Source organism: Triticum aestivum, chromosome 4B (assembly GCF_018294505.1).
Source record: "Triticum aestivum cultivar Chinese Spring chromosome 4B, IWGSC CS RefSeq v2.1, whole genome shotgun sequence".
Lineage (NCBI taxonomy): Eukaryota > Viridiplantae > Streptophyta > Magnoliopsida > Poales > Poaceae > Triticum > Triticum aestivum.
In genome coordinates this window covers 3,548,563-3,555,656 of record NC_057804.1, presented here as the reverse complement: position 1 = coordinate 3,555,656, position 7,094 = coordinate 3,548,563, and positions in this window count along the sequence as shown.

Below are 7,094 nucleotides of genomic sequence, written 5' to 3'. Positions count from 1 at the left end.
CCGCCTCTGCACAGGCCACGGCCGCCGCGCCCCGCTCCGGCCATGGGCTCGCCGTGGCCACCGCCCCCTGCTCCGGCGCCTTGCCGGGTCCGCCCGCACCTCGACGTGCGCCCGCTCGGGCCACGTCCTGCGCCCGCGCTCGCTAAGCGGCGCCCGATAGGCCCATGTGCCTATGGCATGTGGGGCCCGCCCTGGAACATTTCAGGAAAAAATAAAAAAATAAAAAAATATATAATTAGAAAAATAAATAAATAAATAAATAAATTGCTTAACTTAGTTAATCCTGTTTATCTGAACTAATTAAGCTTGACTAACCTAAATATCTAATTAACCTAACTAATCTATTAGTTAGGGTGATGTGCCAATGACAGACGGGACCCACTGGTCAGGTTGACCAGTCAACCACTGTTGACTGCTGACGTCAGCATGACATCATGTTGATGTCATAAATCCATTTTTGAATTAAATTAAATAATTAATTAAATTTCAGAAATTAATAAAATCTTTAGAAAATCATATCTTTTAAACCGTAACTCGGATTAATTATTTTCAACATGAAAGTTGCTCAGAACGACGAGACGAACCCGGAAAAGCAGCCCGTTCGTCCGCCACGCATCCCTAACCTATCGAACTCACAACTTTCCCCCTCCAGCTCCTCCGCCCGAAAACACGAAACGCCGGGGATACTTTCCCGGATGTTTCCCCCCTTCACCAGTATCATCACATACCGCGTTAGGGCACGCCTAGCATCACGCTTTGCTTTGTCATGCATCGTCATGCATCTATTTGCTTAAATATTCATTGTTTCTTCCCCCTCTTCTTCCGCTAGACACCGAGACCGACGCTGCTGCTGCCCAGTTCGACTACGGAGTTGACAACCCCTCTCTCTTGCCAGAGCAATCAGGCAAGCCCCCCCCCCTTGATCACCAGATATCGCCTACTCTCCTCTATAGTGCTTGCATTAGAGTAGTGTAGCATGTTACTGCTTTCCGTTATTCCTATCCTGATGCATAGCCTGTCTTTGCTACTTCTGTTGATACCTTTACCTGCATTCCTACTTGCCTAGTATAGGATGCTAGTATTCCATCAGTGGCCCTACATTCTTGTCCGTCTGCTGTGCTATACTATCGGGCTATGATCACTTGGGAGGTGATCACGGGTATATACTATATACTTTATACATGATACATGTGGTGACTAAAGTCGGGTCGGCTTGTGGAGCACCCGCGAGTGATTCACGGATTGGGGGCTGAAAGGACCTTTGTCCCAACGGCCCTCTGTGTGGATCTCTGTGGCGGAGCGTCAGGGCAGGTTGAGACTACCTGGGTGAGAGGTGGGCCTGGCCTTGTTCGGCGTTCGCGGATACTTAACACGCTTAACGAGATCTTGGTATTTGATCTGAGTTGGGTCGTTGACCTTATACGCACTAACCGCCACGTGGGACAAGATATGGGCAACCGGCGTCGTGGTATCAGCCGAAGCATTTCTTAACGTCAGCGACGGAGCGGCGCGCGCCGGATTGGACTGGAACGCCACTAGGCTAGGTCTGCTTTCGGCCGCCCACGCAACATGCAGGTGTGCTAAGGGCGATGGGCCCAGACCCCTGTGCGCTTAGGTTTATACCGTCGTGTTGACCTCTCTGTTATGCCTAGGTGGGGCTGCGACCTGTTGATCTTCCGTGGCAGGGCATGACCAAGAAAGTGTGCCCGGCCAAATGGGATCGAGCGTGTCGGGTAGTGTGGTCTATTCGAATAGCCGTGATCTTCGGTAACAGGACGACTTGGAGTTGTACCTTGACCTTATCACAACTCGAACCGGATACTTAATAAAACACACCATTCCAAGTGCCAGATACAACCCGGTGGTCGCTCTCTAATAGGGCATTGAGGTGGGGATCGCCGGGTAGGATTATGCTATGCGATGCTACTTGGAGGACTTCAGTCTACTCTCTTCTACATGTTGCAAGACGGAGGCTGCCAGAAGCGTAGTCTTCGACAGGATTAGCTATCCCCCTCTTATTCTGGCATTCTGCAGTTCAGTCCACTGTTATGGCCCTTTACACATATATCCATGCATATGTAGTGTAGCTCCTTGCTTGCGAGTACTTTGGATGAGTACTCACGGTTGCCTTATTCCCCCTTTTCCCCATACCTCTACCAGATTGCTGCGATCAGACGATGGAGCCCAGGAGCCAGACGCCACCGTCGATGACGACTACTACACTGGACGCGCCTACTATTACGTGCAGCCGGCGGACGACGACCAGGAGTAGTTAGGAGGATCGCAGGCAGGAGGCATGCGCCTCTTTCGATCTGTATCCCAGTTGTGCTAGCCTTCTTAAGGCAAACTTGTTTACTTATGTCTATACTCAGATATTGTTGCTTTCGCTGACTCGACTATGATCGAGCACTTGTATTCGAGCCCTCGAGGCCCCTGGCTTGTATTATGATGCTGGTATGACTTAATTATGTTTTAGAGTTGTGTTGTGATATCTTCCCGTGAGTCCCTGATCTTGATAGTACACGTTTGTGTGCATGATTAGTGTACGATTGAATCGTGGGCGTCACAAGTTGGTATCAGGGCCGACTGCCTATAGGAATCCCCCTTCCACGCTCCTTGGCCGAAGTCGAGTCTAGACATTGCAAAAACTTTTACTAACATGGCTGTGTGCCTTACGGGCCCACGTCGCCATCGGGTGGTACTAGGATCTTTTACTCCTTGATCTTTACTCTGGGACTCTAATCTCGCCCCTATTTAGGTTCTCGAAAGACTTTCTCCCGGAGAGCCCCTCACTCCAGATGACCGTCCGCTGCACCAGAAGAATCCGAAGATACTCTCCGATGTTCTCTTGAGACTTTAAGGCGTCGCTTTTGCAATTCCCTTCCATCGATAAACCCCTATGGATAACCACGTATACTCGCCATTCATATAATATTTCCCAGTTGATCTTGTTATTACAAGATACCCCGAAATTCTCTCTGTTGTTCCGAGAATTCTTTGAGTTTACTGCCTTGTTGTTCTTTGTCACCTGAATACCCCTACGGATAATTCTCGCACTTACCGAGTATCCGCTCAGCCCCAGTTGTTCATGTGTTACACAAAAGTCTTCGAAATACCATTCGATCTTCCGAGAATCCTCAGCAACCTATTGCTTTGGAATTTCTTGTTTGCTTTCATTATGATTACTCCCATAAGTATAGTAATCATATTGGCATCCTTTGTCACCATCATTTTTTAGTCCATTGATTCAATACGTTGTGAATGTTCACAATCATCAGTCGAGTCCTAGGATTGTCTTTCCGGCTCAAACGTCATTTTGAACACGAGCTGGGCCTCGACTAATCAAGTTGTCGTTGAATGTACCCCTTAGTCTATTCAATTTATACATTCTTAATCAGAGCATTTGCTTCTGATCCCTTGATTTGGAAATCATAATTCCTTTGCAATTGAGCTTTGAATTAGTCGGTTGTTCTATAATCATATCTCCTTACAGTCTTTTTTCCTCTAGTTGTGTGCTGATGCTCACATCAGATCCCTTGTGGACCACCAGACCCTTTGTCGGATTTTAACCGACAATGTCCTTCATATTCAATAAGCTTGTGAGACTTTCCTCGGATACATAATCCCTTTAGTAAATTGTATCCTCTGCTTTCACAAGCATGCTCTACTATCGAGTTTGTGTTATTTCTTCTTGAAAATTGTGGTATATGTTCCTAAGAAGCCCCGACGGGTTGAACCTATGCCTTCCTTAATATGTGTGAACTCGGAAGCTTTCACGAGTCATACTCACCTGGTATTTCACCAGGTAAAACTTTCAACACTAATGCCTTTATCAAAGCGGGAAGTGAATGGAAGGTTGTACATTGACGAAGTGGGAGTCGACCTTGAACCTTGCGTTCATGCCCATGGACACGATGTAGATCTTATCAGTAAAACTTCTCTTAAGTTAATTATTCCTTTGTTATAAGTTCATCTTATATCTGGGATCTGGCCTTTTGCAATCGTGGTTCCGACCATGTTCTCCTTTAAATACCATTTCTCGTGCAAGTTTAAGCACTTGTCTTTTGTAGAGCAATACCCCAGTCCAACCTCTACTTGGGTTCGTCGTCGAGTATTACCCCCCCTGATATCTCGAGATTATCTTGGAACCGCATAACTTCTTATGAGATCTTCCTCAAGTACTACATTCTCACTGCTTACGGTTCTTCACGGCTTCGAGTTATTAAACACTCAAGGGCAGCGATAACTGAATCGAGTCCGCGTCGCGATTAAACAACTCTTAGTAATCTTCTTTACTTGCGAGTTTGTACTCGATCATGTCATTCCTAGCCTGATCGGCTATATCATTAACGTGCTAAATCTTAACTGTGCTACCTGGTCCTTCTTCCCGGAACACAATTTTCGACGCTGAGCTAAGCTTACGTTGATTTCCTTGTCTTATCATTCTACCTCAGACAACAAGCTTGGTTTCGAGTTTGTGTCGTACCCATGGTTCCAATAACCTCTTGCTTCATCATTCTTTTGACTTGATGTGATCGCGGATCGATTACATCTTCAGGTAATCTCTCGACAAATGTGTCGTGATCATTATCGACATTCTGAGCTCTTCCAGAATATCAATCAAATTCATGATGAGAATTTCCATCCTTGCCCCTCGATGATTTGTGTTGTCATCGACTACTTCCTTGCCTTCTTTCCAACACAAACTTGTTCGTGTTTTGTGTTATACCTTGAGTTCCTTGCTACCCAGCATTGTTCTTCTTTACCTCGGAATATTACCACCTTTTATGTCAAGAATGTCGTGGGAATCTCACCACCTCTTAAGAATTCTTGGTATGGTGATACTTCTCACCATCATCATTCTTTCTTGGGTCCTCGTGTTGGTTCCAACCAGGGTACCAACAAGTGAGTGGTGCTGTTTGGATTCCGCCCTTCTAGCAACCCTATTGCTTTGAAGTTAATGGCCGACCGTTCATTCTTAGACTATCGATTATTGAATCATCATTCCAATGTTGGCCGTGCAACCCAGCCCATATTTCGGGTGCACCTTTCAACCAATGTTTAATTGTGTATGTTTTCCTCGAGCATACATCATTATACCAATTGATCTGACAAATGCTATATCCTTGTTCACATAATTGTGGAAATCCACCTTTTTGGAAATCTCAAGGATTGTCACTGACTCCATCACCTACCCCGTCATCCTCTCTTTGGTTTAAATGATAAACTCTTGTGTTGAAACTCCCTCCCATAGTTAATTTCCCGAGAATCTTACAATGCCATCTCGACAAATTGTGTTGCACCTTTCTTCTCAGGAATCTTAAGTCTGAGTTATCCTGACACCAATCAGATTTGAATCTCGGCCGGATATGATGGTTGGGACATATTTTCAAGAGTTATAACATTGGTCCCTATATGCCCCGGTAAGGTGATGCCATGCCTAGCACACCTGACCAGAGGACCTAGTGTTATAGTTTCTTTTTTAACAAGGTTAATCATTTTTCCATGAGGAAATTGAATGCCTTGTTTAATAAGTTTATCTTGATGGATCCTTTGTGTATCCAAAGTCCGACTTTTGCTTGAAGACCATGTCAATGCTATCCGGAAGCAAGTCCGTGATACTCCGATCTTTAATAAGAACATTTGAAGCACCATGCTAAATTTTCTTTATCAATTATCCAAACAACGTTGTATGGGTAATGTAATGAAAATTCCTTCCCCTACCTAGAGAGTTTTCTACATTATACCCTGTCATGGATATCATACTTTGCTTGTCCTTGGGAAGGATATACCCCTGAAATCTGTGTTTAAACACATTTTTCCTTTCCATTGTTTTGTTTAATCTGATAATCGTATTTTCCTTCCATTGGTTGGTTTAACGTTGCTTGTGATCCATATGATCTAAGCAGTGATATTCTCCTGCTTATGTAAACATCTCGACGTACAACTCTGTCAGTAAGACCCTGTTACTATTGTTGAAAACATTCCGGTAACCACCGATGGATAAGAACTTTGCCTACTGGTCCGCCTCGTTCAACGAGCATGAATTGGTTCTCTTCGTCCCTCGCCCTTGGTACCGATGTTGCCGACATAACTGACAGGTTATTCTCTGACATGCCTTGCTTACATGATCATGCAAGACGTCATCCCCCTTCCTACCTTTAACCCACTTGGTGGGCCCATAACCCACAGTTCCTCAGGATCGAAACCTGACTCTCCTGTACACCCCCTGTTCCCAAAGTTATTCCTCACGTGTGGCCTCGTATGTAATTCACGAATCTTCCGAGGGATCATCAAATCTGTTGCCGGACGCAATACTTATTCCCGTTGCTCTGAACCCCTTTCGCACTCTGCTTCAGGCAATGAACGATTGCCTATCCGCTTGAAACTTCTTATTGCACCGTCTTACTTTGCTCTCGATGTGTGTCATTTGTTAAACTCGAGAGATACTCATATGTTCATTCTTGGGGTACCCCCAGATGATTTTCCCTTATAACATCCTATCATTGTAGAGCCGCCCCTTACCTATTCGTAAGTACGATGGAGTTCCCCGAAGAAAGGACGACAACTTCATCATGATACTTTGGAATAAAGAATTGAAGACATCAACGAAAGGGATTAACCTCTTCGAGAAGATCCGTTAGAATATCGTAACCGGAACTTTCCCCCTTACTCCCCTCTTAAATCTCGGGACGAGATTTCTTGTAGTGGAGGAGATTTGTGACGCCCGGATAATTAGGCTACAGTAACCCCACGTTAACGATGCCACATCACCTCGGATTACTGTTGATAATCTCGGGTTAGTTCGAAACAAATCATATTCAAAATTTGAATTTAAGTTAAACAATTAAAGTTTTCAAAAGTCAAAACTAAATTGTTCCTAATGTGTCAAATAATCCTTAGTAAATATTGGTGGATAAATTATCTTTTAATAAAATATATAAATGCACTAAAGTAATAGAAATGACAGCAAAAACAATCAATCAGATGCCTTTTATAAAGTTATAATAATAAAACTAAATTAGTAGTGTGCCCAATATAATTGTGGTAGTGGACTGATTAGTAATACTAATTTAGGTGCTGACTGAATATTT